General features: G+C 43.2%; 1 pseudogene; it reads right to left on the bottom strand.

Moving 5' to 3' along the window:
- Positions 1-1,385: 1,385 nt before the first annotated feature.
- Positions 1,386-23,441, bottom strand: LOC139569838 (piggyBac transposable element-derived protein 4-like; annotated as a pseudogene).
- Between the last annotated feature and the right edge of the window lie 1,653 nt (positions 23,442-25,094).

The following is a 25,094-nucleotide window of genomic DNA, read 5'->3' as shown; positions in this document are numbered from 1 at the left end:
CTTGTTCTCCCCACTGTACATGTTATCTTTACTTCATAGCAGACACTCTTATCACGCCATAGTGCCATCAGACTTCTGACACCAGGTTGAAAGTTAGCCACAAAATTGTGAACCACTATAAGAAATGGTATAGAAAAGTATTTTGTATTTTAAAAATATTAATTACTATCACGTTTCAGGTAAGACCCAAATGCAGACCGTGTTGAAGTAACAATGTTTATTACAATAACAGGGGCAGGCAAACGACAGGTCAAGGTAGGCAGGGGTCGATAATCCAGAATAGTGGGGAAAAGGTATAGGACGGTAGGCGGGCTCAGGGTCAGGTCAGGCAGAGGTCGATAATCCAGATTAGGGGCAAACAGGGGAAACAGGAGACAAAGGGCTGTGAGACATGGGTTTACATCTAGACACATGAAAAGTAAGAAGTATACGGAGGGTACGGGGCAACAGAGGACGAACGGCAGAGGGGCTAATGAATTTGCAGCAGGGGGAAAAGGTCTCGGCTTCCGGAGGTGTAGCGGCTGGGCTATAGCGGCGTACCAGCGCATCCGGCTTAACATCCTTGAGTACCGGTGTGTGTTGCAGAAGCGAAGTGGCCCGGGCCTTACTGAACCCCTCCCGGAGGTCCTGGTACTCCGTGGGAATGAAGGAGAGGTTCGGGGCAATTTCCAAGCCCCCAGGAAGACGTCCCGGGGCAGGCAGAGCTGATTTCAGGCAATGGATGTGGAGGAACAGAGCTAGGTCTCTTGAAGGGACAGGCAGACACATAATGACCGGCAGTACCGCAATACAGACAACTCTGGGTGTTAAGTCTGCGTACGCGTTCGGCTGGAGACAGCCTAGCCCTGTCGAGTTGCATCGGCTCGGGAAGAGCTGAATTAGCAGACTTTGGAGGCTCTTGGAGGAACTCGGGTAAGCTTGTATCCTCTCGGGGGCGTAGATGCCGAGGAATTCAGGAGTTCATCAGATGCAAGGTGGGATCCTTGAGTGAGCGTATGGGACCGCAATCAGACCACTTCTCCCTCCTGCGTTCCCGTAGCCGTCCATTGATCCGGATGGTCAAAGCGATGAGTGAGTCGAGATCCGTTGATAGTTCCCGTGCTGCAAGCTCGTCCTTTACTTCCTCCGACAATCCATGCAGGAACGTGTCAAACAGCGCTTCTGGGTTCCAGGCACCCTCCGCTGCTAGCGTGCGGAAATCCACTGCATACACTGAGGGTCCTGCCAAAGCTGGAGTAACTTACAGGCAGCCTATCTCCCGTACACCGGAGCATCAAACTTTTCTCATCTCTGCTACGAATTTCTCCAGACTGAGGCAAACGGCGGATTGTCGCTCCCACACTGCCGTGGCCCAGGCGAGTGCCCTCCCGGACATCAGCACAATACTATACGCTATCCTCGAGTAGTCCGAGGGGAATGAAGAAGGCTGCAGTGCAAAAAACGAGGGAGCACTGGGAGAGAAAGGCCTGGCAGGTTCTGGAATCTCCATCTTTGCGCTCCGGGGGAGGTAAGCGGGGTTCCCGGGGAACCGGGGTGACGCCGCTGCTACCAGCCGGGTTACTGAGAGGCTGGGAGGTTACCGTCGTGGTAGGCTGCCTACGGAATTGCTCCCGCAATGCGTCCAATGCTAGGTCGTGACGTTCGGCCACGTCCTGGTACCCTTCCATCAGACTGCGAAGCAACTCCTCGTGCCTACCAATGATGGCTCCTTGGGAGGGGTTGGTGTTGTGGAGCTGGGTCAGTCATGGCCAGTTCATACTATCATGTTTCAGGTAAGACCCAAATGCAGTGTTGAAGTAACAATGTTTATTAAAGAAACAGGGACAGGCAAACGACAGGTCAAGACCGGAAGGGGTCAATAATCCAGAGTAGTGGGTCAAAGGTACAGGACGGCAGGCAGGCTCAGGGTCAGCGGCAGGCAGAGTGGTCAGGCAGGCGGGCTCAGAGTCAGGCCAGGCAAGGGTCAAAACCAGGAGAGAGAGAAAAAGAGAGAATATGGAAAAGCAGGAGCAGAGACAAAACACTGGTTGACTTGACAAACAAGATAAACTGACAACAGGCAAACATAGAACACAGGTATAAGTACCCAGGGAATAATAGGGAAGATGGGTGACACCAAGAGGGAGGTGGAGACAAGCAAAAGGACAGGTGAAACAAATCAGGGGGTGACATTACAGCTCTCGAAAGTATTTTGTTACAAAATACATTGGAGTGTAGTTCCTCCCAGTGTAATACCAATTACAAAATACATGTAATAGAAATACTGACCATCTGTGAAAGGAAGAGAGAGAGTGGCAGTTCACAGCAGGAGGAGAGTGCTCTGGATACATGCAAGGAGTTTGCTGAACACAAGAAAAAAGCAGGGTGAGTAACTGATAAGCGTTATTACAGGCTCAGGGGTATTTTCAAGTCCACACACAAACACCCAAACACCACTAACTTCCTTCAGTCATTTGTCTGTAAAGTCTCATTCCCTGTTTCTCTAACTCATCCCTCAGGATCTCTCTGTCTGTTGCTCTACTCTCCGTCTCTGTTAGGTGGTGATGGGGAATGGCAGCAGCATCGATCCACGAACTAGAAATAATTTGGTGGGTACTTATATTTGACGGTGTGTGTCAGACCATGAGACACCCCGAAAATCGGTCTTCTCGTGAAAACGTAGCATTCGAAATGTTTGCTAACCTACAAAGCATTACATGGGCTTGCTCCTACCTATTTTTCCGATTTGGTCCTGCCGTACATACCTACACGTACGCTACGGTCACAAGCCACAGGCCTCCTTACTGTCCTTAGAATTTCTAAGCAAACAGCTGGAGGCAGGGCTTTCTCTTATAGAGCTTAATTTTTATGGAATGGCCTGCCTATCCATGTGAGAGACGCAGACTCGGTCTCAACCTTTAAATCTTTATTGAAGACTCATCTCTTCAGTAGGTCCTATGATTGAGTGTAGTCTGGCCCAGGGGTGTGAAGGTGAACGGAAAGGCACTGAAGCGACGAACCGCCCTTGCTGTCTCTGCCTGGCCGGTTCCCCTCTCTCCACTGGGATTCTCTGCCTCTAACCCTATTATGGGGGGCTGAGTCACTGGTTTACTGGTGCTCTTCCATCCCGTCCCTAGGAGGGGTGCGTCACTTGAGTGGGTTGAGTCACTGACATAATCTTCCTGTTCGGGTTGGCGCCCCCCTCAGGTTCGTGCCATGGGGGAGATCTTTGTGGGCTATACTCAGCCTTGTCTCAGGGTAGTAGGTTGGTGGTTGAAGATATCCTTCTAGTGGTGTGGGGTTATATCCTGACGGTTTGGCCCTGCGAAGGTTTACCCTCGCTCTTTTGTTTATGTACAGCCCAGTGTTTTTATATACGTGTTTGTTTTGGGTGTATTAAAAACCCCTATTGTGTATTCCTGCGCCTGTCTCCAAAATCCTTTATACCAGCGTGACATATTCAGTGTAAAGTTAATTGTAGATTCCGCTCTCGCCCAGATCAGCGGACTATTAATCCCAGGTCTAGATACCTTATTTATGAGGCGAAAATGCCACGGCGAAAATGCCCTGGATGCAACCAAGATACGATGTCCAGCATCACAGAAGTCCCCAGATCATCTCTGACCAAGCCATCCACTCCATCTGATGAAGGCTAGCTCACAAAACGACTTGAGCCTCTATCCAACACAGAAACAGTTTAATCCAGTAAATCCAACAGACTATCCTTTTAAACTGTACTTTTTAGTAAGATACACTATAAATACAAAAGTATGAGGACCAGTGGAGGACCAGAGGAAGAAGGGGAGGACCATCCTCCACAGTGAATTTCATTTTTTGTTGTTGTTCTAAAACATTACAAAATATCATTTTTAGATAAAACTAAACTAAATATATACAGTCGTGGCCAAAAGTGAGAATGACACAAATATTAATTTTCACAGTCTGCTGCCTTTGTATGATGGCAATTTGCATATACTCCAGAATGTTATGAAGAGTGATAAGATGAATTGCAATTAATTGCAAAGTCCCTCTTTGCCATGCAAATAAACTTAATCCACAAAAAACATTTCCACTGCATTTCAGCCCTGCCACAAAAGGACCAGCTGACATCATGTCAGTGATTCTCTCGTTAACACAGGTGTGAGTGTTGACGAGGACAAGGCTGGAGATCACTCTGTCATGCTGATTGAGTTCGAATAACAGACTGGAAGCTCCAAAAGGAGGGTGGTGCTTGGAATCATTGTTCTTCCTCTTTCAATCATGGTTACCTGCAAGGAAACACGTGCCGTCATTATTGCTTTGCACAAAAGGGTTTCACAGGCAAGGATATTGCTGCCAGTAAGATGGCACCTAAATCAACAATTTATCGGATCATCAAGAACTTCAAGGAGAGCGGTTCAATTGTTATGAAGAAGGCTTCAGGGCGCCCAAGAAAGTGCCAGGACCGTCTCCTAAAGTTGATTCAGCTGCGGGATCGGGGCACCACCAGTACAGAGCTTGCTCAGGAATGGCAGCAGGCAGGTGTGACTGGATCTGCACGTACAGTGAGGTGAAGACTTTTGGAGGATGGCCTGGTGTCAAGAAGGGCAGCAAAGAAGCCACTTCTCTCCAGGAAAAACATTAGGGACAGACTGATATTCTGCAAAAGGTACAGGGATTGGACTGTTGAGGACTGGGGTAAAGTCACTTTCTCTGATGAATCCCCTTTCCGATTGTTTGGGGCATCCGGGAAAAAGCTTGACCGGAGAAGACAAGGTGAGCGCTACCATCAGTCCTGTGTCATGCCAACACAGTAAAGCATCCTGAGACCATTCATGTGTGGGGTTGCTTCTCAGCCAAGGGAGTGGGCTCACTCACAATTTTGCCTAAGAACACAGCCATGAATAAAGAATGGTACCAACACATCCTCCGAGAGCAACTTCTCCCAACCATCCAGGAACAGTTCGGTGACAAAGAATGCCTTTTCCAGCATCATGGAGCACCTTGCCATAAGGCAAAAGTGATAACTAAGTGGCTCGGGGAACAAAACGTCGATATTTTGGGTCCATGACCAGGAAACTCCCCAGACCTTAATCCCATTGAGAACTTGTGGTCAATCCTCAAGAGGCGGGTGGACAAACAAAAACCCACAAATTCGGACAAACTCCAAGCATTGATTATGCAAGAATGGGCTGCCGTCAGTCAGGATGTGGCCCAGAAGTTAATTGACAGCATACCAGGGCGGATTGCAGAGGTCTTGAAGAAGAAGCGTCAACACTGTAAATATTGACGCTTTGCATCAACTTCATGTAATTGTCAATAAAAGCCTTTGACACTTATGAAATGCTTGTAATTATACTTCAGTATTCCATAGTAACATCTGACAAAAATATCTAAAGACACTGAAGCAGCAAACTTTGTGGAAATTAATAATTGTGTCATTCTCAAAATTTTTGGCCACGACTGTACACATTTCACCAAATAATTTATTAAAATACACTGTTTTACAATGAAGGTCTACAGTAGCCTCAAAGGCACTCTGTAGGGTAGCACCATGGTGTAGCCAGAGGACAGCTAGCTTCCATCCTCCTCTGGCTACATTAACTTGAAAACAAAACCTAAGAGGCTCATGGTTCTCACCGCCATCCAAAGTCTTACACAGTAATTATGACAACTTCCAGAGGATGTCCTCCAACCTACCAGAGCTGTTGCAGCATGAACTGACATGCTGTCCACCCCCAAAAAAAGAAAGACAATAGTTAATGTATTTATTTATTCCAAAATGAAGGAGAAGCAAGAGAGAGCGAGAGAGAGATTTTATCATATTTTCAGTTTCACTTACTTCAAATCAAATCGTATTTGTCTCATACAGTGAAATGCTTACTTACAAGCACTTAATTAACCAAGAATGCAGTTTTAAGAAAAAGAAGTCTTCAGTAAAAAATAGATAAGTAAAAAATAAAAATAACAAAAAGTTAAAGAGCAGCTGTAAAATAACAGTAGTGATTCTATATACAGGGGGGTTATATACAGAGGGTACCGGTACAGAGTCAATGTGCGGGGACACAGGTTAGTCAAGGTAATTGAGGTAATATGTACATGTAGGTACTTAGGTAGCAAATGCAACTATCTAGTTTAGCCTACTCAAACATCCTTCTCAAACAGAGGGATGCTATGTTAGCTAGCTAGCTATAACTATGACTATCCAACACAACACTGGAACTCTTCCAAGTCAAGGTAAGCTTTTGGTTTTACTAATTTACTGCCAACAGGGCCCGCCGGTGTAAGTGCTAAAGTTCTTACTGACTGTACACTGTAACGTTACCATATGATTGTAGCGGGTTTACTAACACGTTAGTTCTATTTGCTACGTTGACTATTGATGTTAACTGACGTTACTTTAGCTAATATGGTGACAACGATGTAGGCTGTGTATAGAGGTTATGATATGGTTTGGAAAAGTTCTCTCACCTGGTCACATACAGTTGATGTGTTGGGCATTGAAGTCCACAAGAAAAGGGAAAAGATGAGTTATAGAGCACATAGATGCAAGAAGGAACACAACGTGGCTGCTATGAAAGTGATCTGCGTTTATGCGTGATCAGGGGTGTATTCATTCTGCCAATTCTGTTGAAAGACGTTTCTTGAACGGAAGCAAACGGAACGAAATGGGGATAAACATACCTGAATTTGTCCAATCGAAACTTTCTAATGCAACTGTTGGACTAATGATTACACCCTAGATCAGCTAGACACAGGCAAGAGTGTGCAAGGCAGTATTGAATGTGTCACTGTCCATGTGTCTGTCACCTCAACCTGTGTGCACCTACATTGTTAACTTTCAGTCATAGGCTAGGTTGTAGCAACCTCATGATGGGTATAGGGAAAATTTGATTATCATGTAGTAGCATAAACCTATCGCTGTTTCATTAAACTGGGTGATTGGAATATGAATGACAGTCATCCAATATGCTGTAATAGAAATAAAATTAAATAAATCTGCCTCCCTCATCTTAAACTGCACTGATCACCACTGATGTGGACACCCCTTCAAATTAGTGGATTCGGCTATTATAGCCACACCCGTTGCTGACAGGTGTATAAAATCGAGCACACAGCCAGGCAATCTTCATAGACAAACTTTGGCAGAAGAATGGCCTTACTGAAGAGCTCAGTGTGAAACGACCGTCGTAATCCTCCTCGTCTGAGGAGGAGCAAGGATCGGACCAAAGCGCAGCGTGGTTAGAATACATAATTTTAATAAAGAAACGAAGACGAACACTAAGAACACTTGACAAACTACAAAACAATAAACAAAACGAAACCACCGATGCTACAGTCCTGCACTTAAGAACATAAATACATGAACGCACGAACAGGAACAATCACCCACAAACACACAGTGATAACAGCCTACCTTAATATGGTTCCCAATCAGAGACAACGTAAAACACCTGCCTCTGATTGAGAACCATATCAGGCTCGTTGACAACCCTAAACCAATGAAAACACATAACATGGAATATACCCACCCAGCTCACGTCCTGACCAACTAAACAAAGACTAAAACAAAGGAAATAAGGTCAGGAACGTGACACAGTGACTTTCAGCAGGGCACCGTCATAGGATATCACAAGTCCAGTTTCTGCCCTGCTATAACTGCCCGTCAACTGTAAGTGCTGTTATTGTGAAGTGGAAACGTCTAGGAGCAACAACGGCTCAGCCGCGAAGTGGTAGGCCACACAAGCTCAAAGAACGGGACCGCCGAGTGCTGAACTTGTTGGCACTGTGCATTGGGACAGGGAGCGTTCTCCTGGCATCCGCCAAACCCAGATTTGTCTGTCGGACTGCCAGATGGTGAGGCGTGATTCATCACTCCAGAAAATAATCTTTCCTCGGTTGCAACACTCACTATTGAGTTCCAACCTGCCTCTGGAAGCAACGTCAGCACAATAACTGTTCATCAGGAGCTTCATGAAATAGGTTTCCTTGGCCGAGCAGCCACACACAAGCCTAAGATCACCATGTGCAATGCCAAGCGTCGGCTGGAGTGGTGTAAAGCTCACTGCCATTGGACTCTGGAGCAGTGGAAATGCATTCCTTGTAGTGATGAATCACGCTTCACCATCATGGCAGTGCGACAGACAAATCTGGGTTTGGAGGAAAACACTCACCGTCCCAATACATAGTGCCAACTGTAAAGTTAGGTGGAGTAGGAATATTGGTCTGGGGCTGTTTTTCATGGTTCAGGCTAGGCCCCCTTTTTAAACCTTTATTTAACTAGGCAAGTCAGTTAAGAACAAATTCTTATTTTCAATGATGGCCTAGGAACAGTGGGTTAACTGCCTTGTTCAGGGGCAGAACAACAGATTTTTACCTTGTCAGCTCGGGGATTCAACCTTGCAACCTTTCAGTTACTAGTTCATCGCTCTAACCACTAGGCTACCTGCCACCCCCTTAGTTCCAGTGAAGGGAAATCTTAATGCTACAGCATACAATGCCATTCTAGATGATTCTGTGCTTACAACTTTGTGACAACCGTTTGGGGAAGACCCTTTCCTGTTTCAGCATGACAATGCCCCTGTGCACAAAGCGAGGTCCATACAGAAATGGTTTGTCAAGATTGGTGTGTAATAACTTGACTGGCCTGCACAGAGCCCTGACCTCTACCCCACCGAACACCTTTGGGAGGAATTGGAAAGCCAACTGTGAGCCAGGCCTAATCGCCCAACATCAGTGCCCAACCTCACCAATGCTCTTGTGGCTGAATGGAAGTAAGTCCCTGCAGCCATGTTCCATGTGGAATCTGTTATAGCAGCAAAGGGGGACTAACTCCATATTATTGCCCATGATTTTGGAATGAGATGTTTGATGAGCAGGTGTCCACATACTTTTGGTCAGGTAGTGTATTTAGTATTATTCAAAAATACTTTCCTAAATAATATACAAGAACAGAGTATTTTTGTATCTATCAATTGGTCCTGAAAAGGAGATGAATACTGTATGTACAGTGGGGAGAACAAGTATTTGATACACTGCCGATTTTGCAGGTTTTCCTACTTACAAAGCATGTAGAGGTCTGTCATTTTTATCATAGGTACACTTCAACTGTGAGAGACGGAATCTAAAACAAAAATCCAGAAAATCACATTGTATGATTTTTAAGTAATTAATTTGCATTTTATTGCATGACATAAGTATTTGATAACCTACCAACCAGTAAGAATTCCGGCTCTCACAGACCTGTTAGTTTTTCTTTAAGAAGCCCTCCTGTTCTCCACTCATTACCTGTATTAACTGCACCTGTTTGAACTCGTTACCTGTATAAAAGACACCTGTCCACACACTCAATCAAACAGACTCCAACCTCTCCACAATGGCCAAGACCAGAGAGCTGTGTAAGGACATCAGGGATAAATTGTAGACCTGTACAAGGCTGGGATGGGCTACAGGACAATAGCCAAGCAGCTTGGTGAGAAGGCAACAACTGTTGGCACAATTATTAGAAAATGGAAGAAGTTGAAGATGACGGTCAATCACCCTCGGTCTGGGGCTCCATGCAAGATCTCACCTCGTGGGGCATCAATGATCATGAGGAATGTGAGGGATCAGCCCAGAACTACACGGCAGGACCTGGTCAATGACCTGAAGAGAGCTGGGACCACAGTCTCAAAGAAAACCATTAGTAACACACTACGCCGTCATGGATTAAAATCCTGCAGCGCACGCAAGGTCCCCCTGCTCAAGCCAGCGCATGTCCAGGCCCGTCTGAAGTTTGCCAATGACCATCTGGATGATCCAGAGGAGGAATGGGAGAAGGTCATGTGGTCTGATGAGACAAAAATAGAGCTTTTTGCTCTAAACTCCACTCGCCGTGTTTGGAGGAATAGAAGGATGAGTACAACCCCAAGAACACCATCCCAACCGTGAAGCATGGAGGTGGAAACATCATTCTTTGGGGATGCTTTTCTGCAAAGGGGACAGGACGACTGCACCGTATTGAGGGGAGGATGGATGGGGCCATGTATCGCGAGATCTTGACCAACAACCTCCTTCCCTCAGTAAGAGCATTGAAGATGGGTCGTGGCTGGGTCTTCCTGCATGACAACGACCTGAAACACACAGCCAGGGCAACTAAGGAGTGGCTCCGTAAGAAGCATCTCAAGGTCCTGGAGTGGCCTAGCCAGTCTCCAGACCTGAACCCAATAGAAAATCTTTGGAGGGAGCCGAAAGTCCGTATTGCCCAGCGACAGCCCCGAAACCTGACGGATCTGGAGAAGGTCTGTATGGAGGAGTGGGCCAAAATCCCTGCTGCAGTGTGTGCAAACCTGGTCAAGAACTACAGGAAACGTATGATCTCTGTAATTGCAAACTAAGGTTTCTGTACCAAATATTCAGTTCTGCTTTTCTGATGTATCAAATACTTATGTCATGCAATAAAATACAAATTAATTACTTAAAAATCATACAATGTGATTTTCTGGATTTTTGTTTTAGATTCCGTCTCTCACAGTTGAAGTGTACCTATGATAAAAATTACAGACCTCTACATGCTTTGTAAGTAGGAAAACCTGCAAAATTGTCAGTGTATCAAATACTTGTTCTCCCCACTGTATGTATTTTCTTTCATTGATCCCTAATATTCTGAACCGTTCTCTCCTATACAGAATGAGAGGCCTCTAGTTGCCAAAATGCCGTTTTAGCATGGGCAGCGTCTTTGAGGGATTCCACCATTTTAATATAGTCAACTGGGTGAGATTTCCAACTTCATTGGCTGATCCCTCCTGGTGACCCTGTTGGAGTCATATCCAACCGTGTTATCAAGAGGGATCAGCTAATCGTGAAGAAGAAAATTGACTACTTCAAAATGAAGATAGCCTCAATGGTGCTGCCCATGCTGTCACAGATGCCATAATGGCACAAATACAACGGTGAGGCCTCCTTCCATCTCTATGTTCTTTCCATATATTCTAGTGAGTAGTAGAGAGAATTAAAATTAAAGGTACACCAAATTTAAAGGGATGGCTTTAGATAAACGTAATGAAAACCCTATTGAATGAAAACTCCACGAGAAAATCTATTGACCAGCAAGTGGGAGGGTTTTCAGCAGTTGAATGAAATTAATTCAGTTCGCGCAAAGGGAACCACACCGTCAAAGCTCGTTATGCACCTGCATAAGGTAAGTCTGAATACCAACTACTGAGAAGTGAGTAGGAAAGGCGTGCGTAGGGAAGTCGTACATTTCCGACATCTGAATCGGGCCTCTAGTGCTTATTCCATCCTTTATATAGCAAGTCATATCCTTATGAATAATTAAGTATTTAATCAAGCCTTGAAAGTTGTAGTTTGTTTGAAATTTGGGGCATGCCAAAGTGTTCCCTAAAAACATGTTGTCTAGTCATACTTGGTATATGTTTGAATGAGACAGGATACATTCTAAAACAGTGTTCAAAGGTGACAGTCATCCATTACTTATGGTTCTCAACCTCGAGAAGATTGTTTTTTCTCTATTCCCGGTTTAGAATGATTACCAATTGAATCTGGAAATTGTTCCAGAGGCACAAACATGGAATGTATGTAACTCTCTTCCACAGATTGACAGAGGACCATACAGCCTACAGATTGGATCTGACAAGTGACATGGAGCACAATTTCTGAAAATCATTCACTGATACAGAGTGCAATCCTGGTGAAGTGCATGTAGTTTGCCATTTTTCCCTCAACAACCTGAAAAAAATCTTACAAGTCTCCTGCTAGCAACAAAGGGATGGCATAGTAATAAATATGAAATCTAAGGTGCAACAAGAAATTTCAACCAGCCACCCTGCAGAGAATTCATTGATGCTTTGAGTTTTATCATCATTCGCTGGAAAACTCTGATCAATCAAGTATGAATGTCATGCTGACTTGTCTCCACCAGTTTCGGGATTTCATTGAACAATAAGACATGGGAGCCAAGTTTAATGTTGGAGTTCTTCTTTCAACTCCTGACTCACTTTTGTGGCAAGTGTTGTCAAACACACACTGTACAATACAATGCTGAACCACAATGGTACTTTTTCATCTATCCTTGCATTCTTTTTCTTAACTGTTATCTCTTAGACATGTTGGAATGTTTCAACCATGATTAGCAGAATTTGTCTGTTATTTTCTCATATATTGTCCAGTCGGATATTGAATAATGTGTTGCTAAAATATCACATTTTGAGATACACTTCCACAAATATGTTTCACACTATGAAGACTACAGGCTGCTCTTATATCAGATTATTTTAATAAGACCCTACAGCCTTTCAGTGCAGTGGTAATTTAATTAAAAAGGTGTTTGTGCGCACACAGTGCACACATGCGTCCATGTACTGTAACATCCTGGCAGTATCACGTGTAACCTACAGGTAACTGCCAAGATAAAGTAAACACCAACATCTGTTCCAAGATCGTGAGGAACAGTCGGTGGTGGAGGGCGCTGTGGAGCCATTATCCTGGCGGCACTTGTGGAATGGAGGGTTTGGCTCTTCAGGCGGATCTAGCTGAAGCAGCATCATCGCTGCTGGATTTGGTGGCGGCCTCAGTGGTTTGATTTCTGATCCCCATCGTGGCAGTGGCAGATTAGCTGGTTAGAGTTAAATAGGCTAATAACACAAACGCCTTTTACAGTTAGCAGAGAAGCTAATTTCACTCTGTAGTGGTGGGGCGTGAGCAGAGTTGAGTGAAGCAGTTTCAACTGTAAACTTGACACCATCCTTATAAATCAAAATCAAATATTACAGGCAGAGGCATATCTCATTATTCACATAGCCTACCACAGATTAACAGTGTTTTTTCCTGCTTTTTATGGAAACCCAAAGGAGTCGTACCCAACCGCACAATGGCTTTCCATAGCCCCCTGTGGCGGATGGATCAGAATTAGTTGGGTAACATAGATAAATAAGATGTTTTATTTATCTAATATGCTTATGTGAGATACTTGTCATTAGAATTTATCCTTTTGGACTACAGTGTTTGCAGTTGCACTTTTCCCTCAGCTAGGGCTCAGTCACTTGGGGCCCAGAGAGGGGAGAGGTCAGGCTTGTCTTTCACATGTACCTGGTGCTATGCAGAATATCAGAAAGGGAAGAGGACAGAATGGAACATTGTCTTCATATGTGAATGTGTCTTTACCTATTCTTAACCATGTGAAGGGATGGCGTGATTAATGGGGAACCAATTACTTGTCTCCACAATGTCTGTGCGCCAGTCACTCCCTCCTTTTCCCATAGGGGGGAGGTGTATGGCAGTGTCTGGAAACATTGTAGGTCCTCTCTCATCTTACACTTATCCTGGGACAGTGTATGACCTAGAGGCTCACTCCCCTCAGTGAGCTTGTCCAGGAGTGGGGTAAAGAGGGGGTTTACTTGAGATGGGAGGATCTAGAGTTGACAATTGAGTTATGCCTTGGATGAGGTAATGTTTTTGTACTATGAAGTATGGGGAACGAGATTAGAACCTTGTTTTAGAGACCAAACTGAGCGATAATTTATAGTGAATGCTATCTGGCTAAGGGATACTCCTTTCTCAAGTAAAAGTCCCTTTGTGAAGAGTTCCTAAGATCTGTGGTTCGTCATGTAAGTAGAGAGGGGTGTATCTTGGCTATAAAAGATCTTTGTATTCTTCTGTAGTCACTCTCAAAATTCATTATAGTGAATTGTTGAAAATCAAAAGGCTAAAGCTTATTATTGATGAAGTTTAAGTATAACTCTGACTGGTGTGTAGTTTGTAACTCTCCTCATTTGGTAATACAGGAAAATACCACCACACCCCCTACACACAAACACACACCGCGGTGCGCTCTGTCCGTGGTGCTGATATGGTGCAGTGGAGACACAGATTTCACGCCAACCTGTCACTCAATCATTCAAACTTGTTTGCTATTTTTAATGTCCCTAAACGGACATTAAATGAAAACTGAGGTGGCACAAGTTTCAACTGAGGGTCTAAGTCCCCTTTTGCCCCTTCGTGGATCCGTGTCTGCTTCCACTGCAGATGCGGAAGGCCAACATCGGCGATTGCGGTGGCTTGAGATGCAGCCCCAAAAAACAGATAGCTCTACCTTAAACAGACATATTTTGATGGAAAATAAATATTATGCTAATAGAATTTCCATGGGGGCATAGACATCGACCCTAACACCGTACCCAAACCGGCCGTGCACGTGCGCAAATTGATTTTGTCCCCCCACACCAAACACGATCACGACACGCAAGTTGAAATATCAAAACAAACTCCGAACCAATTATATTAATTTGGGGACAGGTCGAAAAACATTAAACATTTATGGCAATTTAGCTAGCTAGCTTGCAGTTGCTAGCTAATTTGTCTTAGCTAGCTTGCTGTTGCTAGCTAATTTGTCCTGGGATATAAACGTGAGTTGTTATTTTACCTGAAATGCACAAGGTCCTCTACTTCGATAATTAATCTACACATAAAACAGTCAACCAAATCGTTTCTAGTCATCTCTCCTCCTTCCAGGCCTTTTCTTCTTTGGACTTTATATGGCAATTGGCATCTATCTTTCATAGTTACCACGACGACCGACAAAACTCAGTTCATCTTTCAATCACCCACGTGGGTATAACGAATGAGGAGATGGCACGTGGGTATCTGCTTCTATAAACCAATGAGGAGATGGGAGAGGCAGGACTTGCACCATGTTCAGCGTCGTGTTGGTCAATTTCTTCAACAAATGATCAGGTCTATATAATATTCAAACATACATTAGTAATGGAAAGGAAACACAGACTCTAAGTATAAAAATGATCCTTTAGTAATACAATTGTAGGCAGAAGTTGGTACAGAGTACAGTATATGATAGCTCTCCCCAGGTTCTGCAAGGAGTCTAAGACATCCTGCAACTTATATAGCTCAAAAGTATGTTTGACCGAAACTTAACATTTCATCACAGGCACATGGTCATAACAAGGTGCCATTTCACAACAGGCGAGTCTTTAAGCATCTTAAAGCATGAATTCCATCAGGCCTGCGTTGGCTTTGTATTCTCAGAAAACCAGTCGTCTTCTCAGAACCTCAGCCAGCCACCGTGGGACCCAGACACGAAGAGTGTGAACGTAAAGGCATCTAAAGGCATCTGCAAGGCACACCACTCAAAACAGGTTTTAACACACAAGTCTCATAATGAGACTTCAGTTTGTTAATAGCAAGTTATTAACCCATTAAAAGGCATGGGGTCTACACCTAACTCCTTCAGTCACAAATAGAACTGACTTCTATTTTAGCGCTTGGCAATGCAGACACTTGTTGGAGCGCGCGAGCAGTGTGGATGCAATAATTTAATAACATGTATGTATACATTTATTTTGCAATGTGAGCGGTGTGGTCAGCATGTAACTTTCCATTCCGGATGTATTATATTTTTGGCCACTGATTGATTGTGTTGATTTTATGGCGCTATTCCAACTCCCATACATGAAAGTACACTTTCAGTCTGTCTGTAATTTACTGAAGCTAGCTAGCTACTTTATGGAGCAAGGAGCGAACGACCATCCTTGTAACTTAGATATAGAGATCTCAGTTATTTAACATTAGTTATTACAGTACGATTTGGCATTTCTCCATCTGAAAATGACTACTTACATTAAAGAAAATAATTGCAGTTGTGTTGTATGTCAAAGAATACAGCTAGAACGTTAACTAGCTATTGCTACCTACTAGCTAGCTAAATTTAGCTAACCTCTAACGTTACATCCAGTTCACCTCCATAGCACCACTCATTAAAAATAACTTTGTAATCATCTCAAGTTGTTTGGCATGCGATCATATTAGCTACTTTGTAATTAGCTTGGTTGTAGGCTGTAGCCAGGTTAGCTATAGTACAGTAGCTACACCTTTACTGAATGACAACAATGTAGCTAGCTAGCCTGATCACTGTTCTGTCTAGCTAGCTAGTTAAGTTGTGCTTGGAAATTGCTAAATTAATATATGGAGAGATCACACATTCATGCAGCTGTGTTTTTTTTTAGCTAGCTGCCTGCTTTAAAAAGAGGGAATATAGCCTACTTAGTCTTTTATATGTATATACAATTTACTGTAGCTGCCCTCTTGGGAAGGTCTCCCTTGAAAAAGTGATGTTGACTTAAATCGGACAACAAGGTAAAATAAGCTAAAATGGCAGATTCTCTATAAACATAGATAGTACCAGCAATTCTCAATCAGATTAATTTACAGATGTTGCTTCGATTAAGAATGATTTCCATATCTGTTATTGTCCATGGTGTTTTAAACACACATCAATCCAAAAGTCAGCTCAAATGACAGACAGGAACATGGAGCTCTGATACATGATGAACAAAGCATGGACACGCCACCACGCTAAGTGTCCGGTGCAGAGCAAGGGACAACTGGTAAAACCAGCTTTCACCGAGCTAGACTGCCGAAGGGAACTCGAACAACGCTCACAATAGCACTATTTCAAGTGTGTGAGTGAGTTTCCAAATTCAGATCAGTATGTAAAAATGGCACCTCACTTCTTGCTCTTAGGAAAGTATTCCAGCATTTCGTTTTTTTATTTTGTATTTCTTACAATGTTAGCCCAGATTGTTTTTGTGTTATTACATACAGCCGGGAAGAACTAATGAGTATCGGTAACTCACCAGCACTACCAGCATCACCACCAGGAATACGACTTTCCCGAAGCAGATCCTTTGTTCGTACCCCCCAGGGCAATTTAACTGATTCCAGAAGCCAACCCAAAACAACGCCGGCGAAGGAGAGGTACTTGGAGTGGTCTTCTAGTCCGATTTAGGAGGCGCGTACACCACCCACCACTTCTGAGTATATTACTTGCTAATGTTCAGTCTTTGAATAATAAAGTTGATGAGGTCAGGGCGCGTAACTGTTACAAACTACTTCACAACAAAAACGGAGAAAAACCCCCAACTCAGGACATTAACCTCTCTAGGGTATGTGGGACGATAGCGTCTCACCTCGTCAACAGCCAGTGAAACTGCAGGGCGCCAAATTCAAAATAGAAATCCCATAATTAAAATTCCTCAAACATACATGTATTTTACAGCATTTACACTTGTTGTAAATCCAGCCAGTGTCCGATTTCAAATAGGCTTTACGACGAAAGCAAACCAAACGATTATGTTAGGTGAGTGCCTATTCACAGAATAACACAGCCATTTTTGCAGCCAAAGAGAGGATTCACAAAAAGCAGAAATATAGATAAAATTAATCACTAACCTTTGATGATCTTCATCAGATGACACTCATAGGACTTCATGTTACACAATACATGTATGTAGTGTTCGGTAAAGTTCATATTTATATCCAAAAATTGGAGTTTACATTGGCGCGTTACGTTCAGTAGTTCCAAAACATCCGGTGATTTTGCAGAAAGCCACATCAATTTACAGAAATACTCATTATAAATTTTGATGAAAATACAAGTGTTATGCATGGAATTTTAGATGCACTTCTCCTTAATGCAACAGCTGTGTCAGATTTCAAAAAAGCTTTATGGAAAAAGCAAACCATGCAATAATCTGAGGTCGGCGCTCAGAGCCCAATCAAGACAAAAATATATCTGCCATATTGTGCAGTCAACAGAAGTCAGAAATAACATTATAAACATTCACTTACCTTTGATGATCATCAGAATGCACTCCCAGGAATCCCAGTTCCACAATAAATGTTTGTTTTGTTCGATAATGTCCATCATTTATGTCCAAATTCCTCCTTGTTGTTCTAGCGTTCAGTACACTTTCCAAACTCACGACGCGCGGGCAAGTCCAGCGGAAAGTACGGACGAAAAGTTAAAAAAGTTATAATACAGTCCGTAAAAACATGACAAACGAAGTATTGAATCAATCTTTAGGATGTTTTTAACATAATTCTTCAATAATGTTCCAACCGGAGAATTCCTTTGTCTTCAGAAGTGCGATGGAACAGAGCTCGCTCTCACATGAACGCGCATGGTCAGCGCATGTTCAGGTCATGGTAGACCTTACTCAATCCCCTCTCATTCGGCCCCACTTCACAGTAGAAGAAAAAAAAAAAAAAAAAAAAACAGGAAGTGGGAAATCTGAGGTTGGTCGATTTTCAACTCAGCTCCTATTGAAGATACAGTGGGATATTGGTAATGTTGCACTTCCTAAGGCACTTCCTAAGGCTTCCACTAGATCTTTAGAACCTTGTTCTTTATATCCCACTGTATCTTCAATAGGAGCTGAGTTGAAAATCGACCAACCTCAGATTTCCCACTTCCTGGTTGGATTTTTTCTCAGGTTTTTGCCTGCCATATGAGTTCTGTTATACTCACAGACATCATTCAAACAGTTTTAGAAACTTCAGAGTGTGTTCTATCCAAATCTACTAATAATACGCATATTCTAGCTTTTATGGCTGAGTAGCAGGCCGTTTACTCTGGGCACGCTTTTCATCCGGATGTGAAAATACTGCCCCCTACCCCAAAGAAGTTAAAGAGGCTCTCTCTCTGAGCAACAAACTAACACAGAACATAACAATCAGCTCTCTCAGCAACAACTAACATAGTACATACCAACTTTCTTTCTGAGAAACAACCCACATATGATATAACCCTCAGCTCTATCTCTTACAAAGGAACACTAGCTTATATAGCTGGAGAAGGAGTCTGTAATGGGATACAGCTGTATCCTGACGAGGGGGCGGGGTCAGCTCTCCAATCATCAATGGGGCCGACCAATCAGCTGCTTGGGGGAATTCAGGAAGCCATCCTGAAACACAAACATACAAAACCACAACACAGAGACTGGGGAATGTAACAGTAACATACTCTGCTTTACGGAAACATGGCTCTATCAGGATATACTGTCCAAATCGATCCAGCCAGCTGGATTCTCAGTTCATCGTGCAGACAGGAATAAATATATCTTCGGGAAGAAGAAGGGCGGGGGTGTATGTTTCATGATTAAAGACTCATGGTGTAATTGTGATAACATACAGGAACTCAAGTCCTTTTGTTCACCCGATCTAGAATACCTCACAATCAAAATCCGACCGTATTATTTCCCAAGAGAATTCTCATCGGTTATAGCCACGGCCGTGTATATCCCCCCTCAAGCTGATACCACGACAGCCCTCAAAGAACTCCACTGGACTTTATGCAAACTGGAAAACACATATCCTGAGGCTGCATTTATTGTAGCTGGAGATTTTAACAAAGCAAATTTGAGAAAAAGGATGACGAAGTTCTATCAACATACCGTTTGTAGTATTCGCGCTGCCAAAACACTCTACCACTGTTACTCTAAATTCTGGGATGCATATAAGGCCCTCCCCTGCCGTCCTTTCGGCAAATCTGAACATGATTCCATTTTGCTCCTCCCTTCCTATAGGTAGAAACTCAAACAGGAAGTACCCGTGCTAAGGACTATTGAACGCTGGTCTGACCAATTGGAATCCACGCTTCAAGATTGTTTTGATCACGCAGACTGGGATAATTTACAGGTAGCTTCCGAGAATAAAATTGACGAATACACTGATTCGGTGACTGAGTTAATCAGGAAGTGTATAGGAGATGTTGTACTCACTGTGACTATTAAAACTACCCTAACCAGAACCCATGGATAGATGGCAGCATTCGCGCAAAACTGAAAGTGCGAACCACCGCATTTAACAATGGCAAGCCGACTGAGAATATGGCAAAATGCAAACAGTGTAGTTATTCTGTCCGCAAGGCAATCAAACAGGCAAAACGTCAGTATAGAGACAAAGTGGAGTCGCAATTGAACGGCTCAGACATGAGACGTATCTGGCAGGGTATACAAACAATCACAGACTACAAAAGGAAAACCGGCCACATCGCGGACACCCGCGTCTTGCTTCCGGACAAGCTAAACACCTTCTCTGCCCACTTTGAGGATAACACAGTGCCACTGACGCGGGCTGCTACCAAGGACTGTGGGCCCTCCTTCTGCATGGCCAATGTGAGTAGGACATTTAAGCGTGTTAACCCTCGCAAGGCGGCCCAGACGGCATCCCTAGCCACGTCCTCAGAGCATGCGCAGACCAGCTGGCTGGTGTGTTTACAGGCATATTCAATCTCTCCCTATCCCAGTCTGCTGTCCCCACATGCTTCAAGATGGCCACCATTGTTCCTGTACCCAAGAAAGCAAAGGTAACTGAATTAAATTACTATCGCCACGTAGCACTCGCTTCTGTCATCATGAAGTGCTTTGAGAGACTATTCAAGGATCATATCAACTCTACATTACCTGTCACCCTAGACCCACTTCAATTTGCTAACCATCCCAATAGATCCACAGACGATGTAATCGCCATCCCACTGCACACTTCCCTATCCCATCTAGACAAGAGCAATACATATGTAAGAATGCTGTTCATTAACTATAGTTTAGCATTCAACACCATAGTAACCTCCAAGCTCATCTTTGGGCTTCCTAGTGGCACAGCGGTCTAAAGCGTTGCATCTCAGTGCTAGAGGCGTCAAAACAGACACCCTGGTTTGAATCCAGGCTGAACCACAACCGGCCGTGATTGGGAGTCCCATAGGGCGGTGCACAATTGGCCCAGCGTCGTCTGGATTTGGCTGGTGTAGGCTGTCATTGTAAGTAAGAATTTGTTCTTAACTGACTTGCCTAGTTAAATAATCAGCTGTAGTGATCACAATATAGTAGCCATATCTAGGAAAACCAAAGGCTGGGTCTAATATAGTGAATAAGAGGTCATACACTAAGTTTTGTAGTGATCCCTATGTTGTTGGTGTAAAGAATATTTGTTGGTCCATGGTGTGTAATGAGGAGCAACCAGACACTGCACTTGACACAATTATGAAATTGCTTATCCCAATTACTACTAAACATGCACCCATTAAGAAAATGACTGTAGAAACTGTTAAATCCTCATGGATCAATGAGGAATTTTTTACATTTTATGGTTGAGAGGAATGAGGTAAAAGGAATGGCAAATAAGTCTGTCTGCACAACCGATTGGCAAACGTGCTGCAAATTGAGAAATCATGTGACAAAACTGAATAAAAAAAGAAGAAACTAGACTTTAAAACAAAGATAAATTATATAAAGAATGATAGTAAAAAGCTTTGAAATTTTGGGCAAAAAAGCAAACTCAGCTTCATTATTCATTGAATCACATGGCTCATTAATCACAAAACCCACGGATATTGCCAATTACTTAAATTATTTTTTCATTGGCAAGATTAGCAAACTTAGGCATGACATGCCAGTAACAAACGCTAACACTAAACATCCAAGTATAATTGACCAAATTTTGAAATACAAGCATTGTAATTTTGAATTCCGTAAAGTGAGTGTGGAAGAGGTGAAAAAAATATTGTTGTCTATTAACAATGACAAGCCACCGGGGTCTGACAACTTGGATGGAATATTACTGAGGATAATAACGGACGATATTGCCACTCCATATTGCCACTCCTATTTGCTCATGCTAAAGGTACTGCATAGGTGTAAACATACATTTTATAGCAAGAGATAGCGCTTGTATAACCTAAGAAAGTAGCAGAAACATGCAGAAAGTAGCTTTAAATGCATTTTGGGAACATAGTGATATATTCTTATATACTGTACAATGAGGAATTCAACTACAAGATACTAGTCTCCTCCCATTTTTTGAATCATTACCCCCACCCACAAGGTGTATAAACAACAACAATAAATAAGAATAAAATAAGATAATAGATACAAAACAAAAACATGAAGAATATAAATCAATCAACTCTAATTAGCAGATGTAGGACAGTATGCAAGTGTGTGTGCATGGACTTTGCAGATGCCTTTCTCACATGTGCATCACATATTATTTGTTTTACAGTCCTTCTTTGGGGGGCAGAATTGCCATCTCCTCCTCTTGCCTGCCCCAGCTGCAGCCACAGGTGGATCAGGACAAGGTTCAGCCCCCTGAACAGCTTTCACAAGTGCTGCAGAGGCTGCTGCGCGAGGGATGCACTCCCTTCTTTGAATGTGTGAGGTTACAAGTGCCTTTCCCAGCTGCTCCAGGAACACCCTCCTCTTGTTCGGCTTATCAGGCATCCAAGTAGGGTTGATCTTGTTCCATATCACGAAGGCATTATATGAGGACACATCAATGATGTTATGGAAGATGACCAGGGGCCAGTAGGCAGTCATTCTCCTGCAGCTGTAAGGTCCAATCACCTTGTCCAGGTTGTCAATGCCTCCTTTGTTGTGGTTGTAGTCCAGGATGATGGCTGGCTTCCTGTCCTCAAGATCACTGATCTCAGCCATTTTGTGCAGTGTGCTCAGGAGGACCACATTCTTGATCCTCTTTGGGAGGTAAGAAACTAGAATGGTGGTGGGGGTGAAGGCAAACTTTGATGAGAAGGCCTCTCTCCCCCTTGTTGTGAGGAGTGCAGGGGAGAGCTCAGGCTTGTTCTTTCTAACTGTGCCAACCATGGTGATCTTCCTCTTCAGGAGCTGCTGGCTGAGTTCATAAGAGGTGAAGAAATTGTCACACGTGACATTGTGCCCCCTCAGTCCATCTGTCACATCAAGCACAACCCACATCCCCTGGTTCTTCTCCGGGCCTCTACTGGTCGGCTTCCCTGTGTAGACTTGCATCTTCCATGAGTAGCTGGATTGTGCGTCACAGGTCACCCATATCTTGATGCCATACCTTGCTGGCTTGCTGGGCATATTCTGCCGGAAAGGACAGCAAACTTTTGACAAAAGAGATTACTGTCAGTAACTGGTATCAGTGTCACAGAAAACAATCACATAAATCAATGATATTACAGCAATACATAATAAAATTAACAATGAAAATCACTTACATTACAGATATGAAAATAAAAATGTAACTCTGAATGGAACCAGTTGCTCATCCACCGTTACTTCAGTCCCAGGGTTGTTGAGTTATGGCAGACGCTCCACCCACTTCTCCCAGACCTCTCTTATGGCCGCCAGTTTGTCTCTCACATGTCTATCAGGTCTTGACTCACGGTTATCAAATCGTAGCATTCTTGAAAAAGTGTGAAAGACTTTCAGTGGCATCGTGGCATGGAAAATCGCCCTTCCACTCTCTACATCCCAGAGACTACATGTAGCCTCGCCTAGGGACCTATACACAACCGTTAAGATTAGCAGCCCTATGTAGGCACGCAGGCCAATCTCATCCATCCTTTTCCAGATGTCTCCATATTTACGGAAACCCTCCAAATGTATCATCTCCAGGATGATTTTTTCGATGGATGGTGTGATGAACATCTAGAATGTTGAGGCGATGTCCTGGGCATTGGCAACTGCATGTCTTGTGGGCCCTGGGGTCATCCTTATGACATTTTGTGCTACCATCATGCCCTGTTTGTCATATGGTGAGAAGGACCATGTTATTTTGCTGTTCTTTGACAAAAAAAGTCTCTCTTTCAACTTGGGGGATTTCTTCTTCATCTGAAGATGATGTACCGTGCTCTGGGTTGTATTCTTCCCCATCTTCTTCTTAAGATACCCCCTCCTCTTCTAAATCATTGTTCTCTTGTTCCTCCTGGACATCTGAAAAAATCTGATCTACAACCTGTTGGCCACTGAAAAGTGCACTAATGGCTTCAGAAAAGAGAGAACTGGGGGGACTGTCATCTTCAGCACCTTTATAGCCTCTGACTGCATTCCCCATTAGTAAACAATGCTTTCAAGAAATGTTTATTTGGTCTGAAATTTTGTTTATTTTGTCTGAAGTTGTTTTTATTTTGTCTGTGAGGGGTTTTACTTGAGTCATGTGTGGGGTTGTGGAGAGGAGATGCTGAACATGAACAAGACAGTTTAACTTTTGTCTGAGTTCAATTAGTAGCACACATAATCTCAATTTCTTATTGTGTGTGTGTGTGTCTTTGTGGTTTTTGTGGTGTGTAAATTATTTTATAACTGCCGGGTCAAAATGACCCTAAGACAATCTTTGTACCCTGGTGGTGTACAGCTTTCATGGAAATATGCGAAATAGGCGATGTTTTTACTTTTTCTAATGTTGGAGTCACTCTATGAAAAGTCATCACATTTCAAGTTGAAAAAATATAATTTAGGGGGTTTTATCTGCTATTAAACATAGTGGCGGGTCATTTTTGACCCTTAAGACAACACAAGGGTTAAGCCTACTAGAAAGGGTTTGCCCTCAGGCCTGAAGCAAAAGTCATTCTGCTACCTCAGCATATTAAAGTCCCCTTTAGTGGCTCAAATAGCCAACCAATCAGGCTGTAACCAACCCTTAGTAAACTTTTGAAAAAAATTGTGTTTGAAGAGATACAATGCTATTTTACAGTAAACAAATTGACAACAGACTTTCAGCACTCTTACCGGGAAGGACATTCAACAAGCACAGCACTTACACAAACGACTGATGATTGGATGAGAGAAATTGATGATAAAAAGATTGTGGGGGCTCTTTTGTTAGACTTCAGTGCGGCTTTTGACATTATCGATCATAGTCTCCTGCTGGAAAAACGTATGTGTTATGGCTTTACACACCCTGCTATATTGTGGATAAAGAGTTACATGTCTAACAGAACAGAGGGTGTTATTTAATGGAAGCCTCTAACTTAATCCAGGTAGAATCAGGAATTCCCCAGGGCAGCTGTCTACGCCCCTTATTTAAAAAAAATTAAAATAAAATAATAAATAATGCAGAAATTTAGCAATTTGTGGTGACTGTCATGGTCAAAACATATTGATAGAACATTAGCTAAGATGGGGAGAAGTCTGTCCATAATAAAGTGCTGCTCTGCATTCTTAACAGCACTATCAACAAGGCAGGTCCTACAGGCCCTAATTTTGTCTCACCTTGACTACTGTTCAGTCGTGCGGCCAGTTGCCACAAAGAGGAACTTAGGAAAATTGCAATTGGCTCAAAACAGGGCAGTACGGCTGGCCCTTAAATGTATACAGAGAGCTAAAGTTAATAATATGCATGTCAAACTCTCCTGGCTCAAAGTGGAGAGATTGACCTCATCAATACTTGTATTTTTGAGAGGTATTGACATGTTGAATGCCCCGATTTGGTCTTTTTGAACTACTGGCACACAGCTCGGACACCCATGCATACCCCACAATACATGCCATTAAAGGTCTCTTCACAGTCCCCAAGTCCAGGACAGA

This window comes from Salvelinus alpinus, chromosome 3 (assembly GCF_045679555.1).
Source record: "Salvelinus alpinus chromosome 3, SLU_Salpinus.1, whole genome shotgun sequence".
Taxonomy (NCBI): Eukaryota; Metazoa; Chordata; class Actinopteri; order Salmoniformes; family Salmonidae; genus Salvelinus; species Salvelinus alpinus.
The sequence above is the reverse complement of the archived record's forward strand: the minus strand, read 5'-3'. Positions and strand labels throughout refer to the sequence as shown.